We start from the raw sequence: 6765 nt of genomic DNA, 5'->3' as shown, positions 1-6765 counted from the left end.
GTGTGCACTTTTCCCCCATGCATGTATGAAACACAAAAGCATGGGTAGGGTGTGGGCTCAGAAAACAGGCCGTGGCCCATGGTTAAGGAAGAAACCAGATAGTTAAGCTCTACCACCACCTTCTATACAACAAGAGAGGTTTCCAGTTGCCAACATGGTAAGTTGCAAGAGCCAGAAAAGACATAAAAGCTTAAGAATTCTGCCAAAGGAGAGAGCAAAAAGAGTGGAGTAGATATGCCAATACAAAGAGAAAGCCTCAGTTAAGAACAAGACCGTCAAAAAAAAAAAAAAAGAACAAGACCGTCCTTGGATCCCTGGGTGCCTCAGCGGTTTAGGGCCTGCCGAGGGCATGATCCTGGAGACCCGGGATAGAGTCCCACATCGGGCTCCCCGCATGGAGCCTGCTTGGCCCTCTGCCTGTGTCTCTGCCTCTCTCTCTGTATCTCTCATGAATAAATAAATAAAATCTCTAAAAAAAAAAAAAAAAAGAACAAGACCATCAAACAGAATACCCCATCCAAAGGTGACTAGCAAAGATTTAAGTACATTTGTTGTCTGCTACAACAAATGTAAAGACAGCAACAGAAACTACAAGAAACATGAAAAATCAAGGAAACGTCATCACACACAAAAAAGATAATAATTTTCCAATAATGAGCTTGTCTTCCCAGCTGTGCCATTTAGGGTCAGAGAAGTCTTGTTTCTCTTTGGCAGCACCTGGAGTACTGAGGCATGACCACCAGTCTGAGGGGACAGAGCCCCTGCTGACTGCTTCAGGACTTCAGCAGAAAGTTTGCACACAAGCCTCTGGGAGTAACCCACCAGAGGATCACCCTCACATTGTGCCCCCAACACCCCCTACCACTGCTAACCCCAGGCCTCCTCTGCCCCTTCCCACCCCCAGATCCTCAGACTTGCTCCTGGGTGCTGCAGTGAGCAAGTCTGGTAACTAGAATGCTCTCTGGAAAACAGACCAGGGTCAGCGAGGGAAAAACCACAAACTGGTGCTTTAGTGCCATCCTCTGGAAAGTAGAAGGAAGTTTCCAGCAGCCAGCCTGGTGAGTTGTAAGAACAAGAGGAAAAAAAAGAATTTAGAATTCTGCCACAGGAGAGAGAGTGGGCAGGTCAACCCACAGAAATCCTAAACAATGAACACACATCTGAATAAGACTAATTGAGGAAATATGCCATCACCAAAAGGAAAATAATAATTCCCAACACCTGAGTTCAAATCCATGATCTACATGATAAAGAATTCAAACTTAGTGTTTTGAGAAAACACTAATTCAGAAAGATATCTGCACCCTCATGTTCATAACAGCTTTACTTGCAATAGGCATGGACATGGAAACAATCCAGGTGTCCATCAACAGATGCGTGGATAAAGAAGTTGTGGTACAAATATATACAATGGAACATTATTTAGCCATAAACACACACACATACGCACACGCACACACACACACACACACATGTGCACACACACAGAGGGGGCACATGGGTGGTTCTAGGCAGCCAACTCTTGATTTTAGCTCAGGTAATGATCTTAGGATCCTGAGATCAAGTCCTGCACTGGGCTCCATGCCCAGCAAGCAATCTGCTTGAGGATTCTCTCTCCCTCTTCCTCTGCCCCTCCTTCCTGTTCATCCACTCTCTCTTTCTCTCATAAATAAATAAATCTTTAAAACAATAAAAATCAAACATAAAGGGGATCCCTGGGTGGATCTGCGGTTTGGCACCTTCCTTCAGCCCAGGGCCTGATCCTGGAGTTCCGGGATCGAGTCCCAGCCTGCTTCTCCCTCTACCTGTGTCTCTACCTCTGTGTGTGTGTGTATCTCTCATGAATAAATGAATAAAATCTTTTTTAAAAAAATCAAGCATAAAAATTTAAAAAACACAAGGAAATCCTGACATTTATAACAACATGGATGAACTTTGAGGGTATTGCGGTAAGTGAAATAGAGAAAAGCAAATACTATATGATCTTAGTTATATGTGGAATATAAAACAAATGAGCAAACAAAAAACTCAGAAAAAGGGCAGCCCGGGTGGCTAGGCGGTTTAGCGCCACCTTTGGCCCAGGGCCTGATCCTCAATCCCAGGATCAAGTCCCACATCGGGCTCCCTGCGTGGAGCCTGCTTCTCCCTCTGCCTGTGTCTCTGCCTCTCTCTCTCTCTCTCTCTCTCTCTCTGTGTGTGTGTGTGTGTGTCTCATGAATGAATGAATGAATGAATGAATAAATAAATAAATAAATAAATAAATAAACAAACAAATATCTTTTTAAAAAACTCAGAAAAAGATATGATGTGTGGTTCCCAGAAGCAGGGAGTAGGATAAGAGGAAATAGAGGAAGGGGGTTGAAAGATACAGACTTCAAGTTACAGGATAAATAAGTACTAGGCATATAATGTACAACATGACTATGGTTAATGATGCTGTATACAGAAAAGTTAAGAGAGAAAATCCTAAGAATTCTTATCAAAAGGAAAAAAACTTTTTTTCTTTCTTTGCTTTCTCTTTTTATTGTATCTATAGGAGATAATGGATGTTAACTAACTTACTGTAATCATCTCACAATATATGTAAGTAAAACCATGCAGTATCCCTTTAACTTATACAATGATGTATATAAATTATATTTCAATAAAACTGGAAAAATTAAACCAAAAAATAGCTGTTGGGGAAAAAAATCAGTGAGCTACAAGAAAATTCAAATAGCTTAATACAGGGGGAAAAAAATGCATGACTAAAATAAACTTGCTATCAAAGATACCAACAAAGTTCCAGAGCTGAGTAATTCAATGAATGGTTTTCAAGATGGTGATATAGGAAAATCCTGAGCTCATCTCTCATAGACCCAACAAATCCACTACATAGGGAATAATTCCCTCTGAAGAGGACTTAGAAACTGAATCAACAGAGCCTCCACAACAAGGGACAGCAAGCATCCAAAGAGACAAAGGAGGTTCCACAGCCCTCAGTCCTGCATCAGAGAGAAAGGCCCCCAAAACACATGGATTTGAAAAACACCAGGGAATCGCTCCAGGAAAACCATAGAGCTGAAGGAAAAAGAAAACCCACTCTTAAAGGACACATTCATAGACTGATTCAACCTATAAACCAGCACAAAAATGCCAGATTGAAAAGGATAGAGACCATAGGTGATGGAGACCCACTGACTAAAAATGGAACCCCTGCTGGAGAGGGAGGAGGCAGCTGAAGTTCTCCCTGATAGGCATTTTGCTAAGTTGATCTGCTGTGCTGATCCTGGAGCTGGAAGGCAACATTTTAAAATCCTCTTTGTAGACTACTAACAGGAGGTGGCCTGCCCCATTGACAGCCATGCATAACCATGCACCTTGGCAAGAACTGTAGTTGACAAGACAATATCTTCACCCACCAGCACACTCGATAGCAGTTACAACCAGGCTTTATACCCAACCAGGCTGGGGGCCACCCCCACCCACCAGCTTAGGAATCATGGAAGGACTATGCAGCCAGCCAGGCATGGGGATAGTCCTGCAAATCAGTACACTCCCAGCAGTCATGCCTCCCCCCAACAGGAAAGTTGTATAATAAATACTAAAGGGACTTCTTTAAGTGGAAAAGAAAAGGCCATTTCTAGAAATAAGAAAATATATGATAGAAAAAATCTCATTAATAAAGGCAAACATATAATAAAGGTAGTGGTTCAATCAGTTATAAAGTTAGTGTGTAGGTTAGAAGACAAAAATAGTAAAATCAAGTATAAATGCAATAATTAATTAAGAGATATACAAAATAAAAAGATTTAAAATATGTCAAAAATATAAAACATGAAATGGGGGAGGAGAAATGTAGAGCTTTTAGAATGCATTCAAATTTAAATGACCACCAATTTAAAATAGGCTGTTATATACATATATAGGTTGTTATACATGAACATCCTGGTAACTACAAACAAAAAACCTATAATAGGTACACAAAAAATAAAGAGAATGGTATTCAAATGTAACACTAAAGAAATTCATCTAAGGGTAAGAGAGCAAGAGAAGAAACAAAAGAACAGAGAACTACAAAAACAATCAACAAAATGGCCATAAGTAAATACCTATCAATAATTAAATGTAAATGGCCTAAATGCTCCAATCAGAAAACATAGGGTCTGAATGGATTAAAACAAGAAAAGGTGGCACCTGGATAGTTCAGTCAGTTAAGTGTGTCTGACTCTTGGTTTTGGCTCAGTCCTTGATCACAGGGTCGTGGGATCAAGCCCTACATCAGGCTTTATGCTCAGTGCAGTCTGCCTGTCCCTCTCCCTGTGCTCCTTCCCCGCCCCAACCCCCAAATAAATAAATAAAATCTTTAAAAAAAGAGAGACCTATATTTACATGCTGCCTACAGGAGATTCACTTCAAACCTAAAGATAAGCACATTGAAAGTGAAAGAAAAAGATATTTCACACAAATGGTAACAGAAAGAAAACTATGGTGGTGACACACATATCAGACAAAATAGACTTTTTAAAAATTTATTTAGTTAGTTAAATAAATCTTTTGTTTAAAATCTTTTGTTTTTTAAGTTTTTATTTAAATTCCAGTTAGTTAACATATAGTGTTATATTAGTTTCAGGTGTACAACACAGTCACTCAACACTTCCATACAACACCCAGTGCTTAAAAAAAAAAAAAACACCCAGTGCTCATCACAACAAATGTACTCCTTAATCCCCGTCACCTCTTTCAGCCATCCCCCCACCCACCTCTGATCTGGTAACCATCAGTTTGTTCTCTAAGGTTGAGTCTATTTCTTGGTTTGCTTCTTTCTTTTTTTCCCCTTTGCTACTTGTTTTGTTTCTTAAATTCCACCTATTGGTGAAATCATATGGTATTTGTCTTTCTCTGATTGACTTATTTCACTTAGCATTATATTCTCTAGCTCCATTCATGTCATTGCCAAGTGGCAAGCTTTCATTCTTTTTTATGGCCATGTAATATTCTATTGTATATATACACCACATCTTCTTTATCCATTCATCAGTTGATGGGCACTTGGACTTTTTCCATAATTTAGCTATCGTAGATAATGCTGCTACAAACATCAAGCAAAATAGACTTTAAAATAAAATGTAACAACACAAAGATCATTGTATAATGATGAAGGGATCAATTCAACAAGAAGATGTAGCACTTTTAAATATTTATGCAAACAACATAGGAGCACCTAAACATACAAAACAAATATTAAAAGACACTAAGGGAGAAATTAACAGTACAGTAGTGGTAGGAAACTTTAACACCCCACTTACATCAATGGATAGATTGCCCAGACAAAAAATTAAAATGGAAATATTGGTCTTAAATGATACATTAGAACAGAAAAACCTAATAGATATAGAACATTCAGCCCCAAATTAGAATACACATTCTTCTCAAGTGCACATGGAACATTCTCCAGGATAGACCATATGAGGCCACAAAACAAGTTTCAATAAAGTTAAGAAGATTGAAATCATATCAAGCATCTTTTCCAACCACAATGACCTAAAACTAGAAATCAATTATAAGACAAGTGGAAAATACAGCAAACATAAAAATGGAAACAAAACATGCCACTAAATAACAAATGGGTCAATGAAAAATTCAAAGAAAATTAAAAAACTACCTAGAGACAACTGAAAATGAAAACATAGGCTTTGCAGATGCTGCTGCCATAGAGCCTCTAGTGCCACCCAGCTACAGTCAACCCCACTGTGTTCTTCAACATCGCCATGGACAATAAGCCTTTGGGCCACATCTCCTTGGAGCTCTTTGTAGACAAATTTCCAAATACAGCAGAGAACTTTTGTGCTCTAAACACTGAGGAGAAACGATTTGGTTAAAAGTTTCCTGCTTTCACAGAATTATTCTAGGATTTATGTGCAGCAAGGTGGTGACTTCATACACTATAATGGTACTGGTAGTAAGTCCATCTATGGGGAGAATTTCATCCTGAAGGACACTGGTCCCAGCAATTCATCCATGGCAAATGCTGGACCCAACACAAACAGTTCTCAGTTTTTCATCTGCACTGGCAAGATTGAATGATTGGATGGCTAGCACATGGTCTTTGGTGAGGTGAAAGAGGGGATGAAAGTTGTGGAAGCCATGGAGCACTCTTGGCCCAGGAATGGCAGTACCAGCAAGAAGATCACCATTGCTGACTGTGGACAAATCTAATACATTTGACTTGTGTTTTATCTTTTAAAAAATGAAACACAATGTTCCAAAACCTATTAGATACAGCAAAAGCAGGTCTAAAAGGGAAGTTTATAGTGATATAGGTCCAGCTCTGAAAACATGAAAAATCTCAAATGTAAGCAATCTAACCTTATTCCTGAAGGAACTACAAAAAAAAATTAGTAGAAAGAAGGAAATAATAAAACTGAGAGAAGAAATAAACAAAAACTAAAAATATAGAAAAGAAAAAATAATTTTTCTTCAAAAAGATAAATGAAATAGATAAACCTTTAGCAAAAGCCACCAAGAAAATAAGAGAAAAGGTACAAATAAAATCAGAAATGAAAAAGGAGTAGTTATAACTGATATCACAGAAACACAAAGGATCATAAAAGACTATTATAAGCAATTATATGCCAGTAAATTAGACAACCTAGAAGAAATGGATAAATCCCTGGAAACATACAATATTCCAAGATGAATCAGGAAGATATAGAAAATCTGAACAGACTGATTACTAGTAATAAAAATGAACCAGTAATAAAAAATCCTAACAAAAAAAAATCC

General features: G+C 38.4%; 1 pseudogene; it reads left to right on the top strand.

Annotated features, from left to right (window-relative positions):
- Positions 1 to 653: 653 nt before the first annotated feature.
- LOC112926732 (peptidyl-prolyl cis-trans isomerase A pseudogene) lies at positions 654 to 6198 on the top strand (annotated as a pseudogene).
- The last annotated feature ends 567 nt before the right edge of the window (positions 6199 to 6765 follow it).

Source organism: Vulpes vulpes, chromosome 9, assembly GCF_048418805.1.
Source record: "Vulpes vulpes isolate BD-2025 chromosome 9, VulVul3, whole genome shotgun sequence".
Taxonomy (NCBI): domain Eukaryota; kingdom Metazoa; phylum Chordata; class Mammalia; order Carnivora; family Canidae; genus Vulpes; species Vulpes vulpes.
This window is presented reverse-complemented; position numbering and strand designations above follow the sequence as displayed.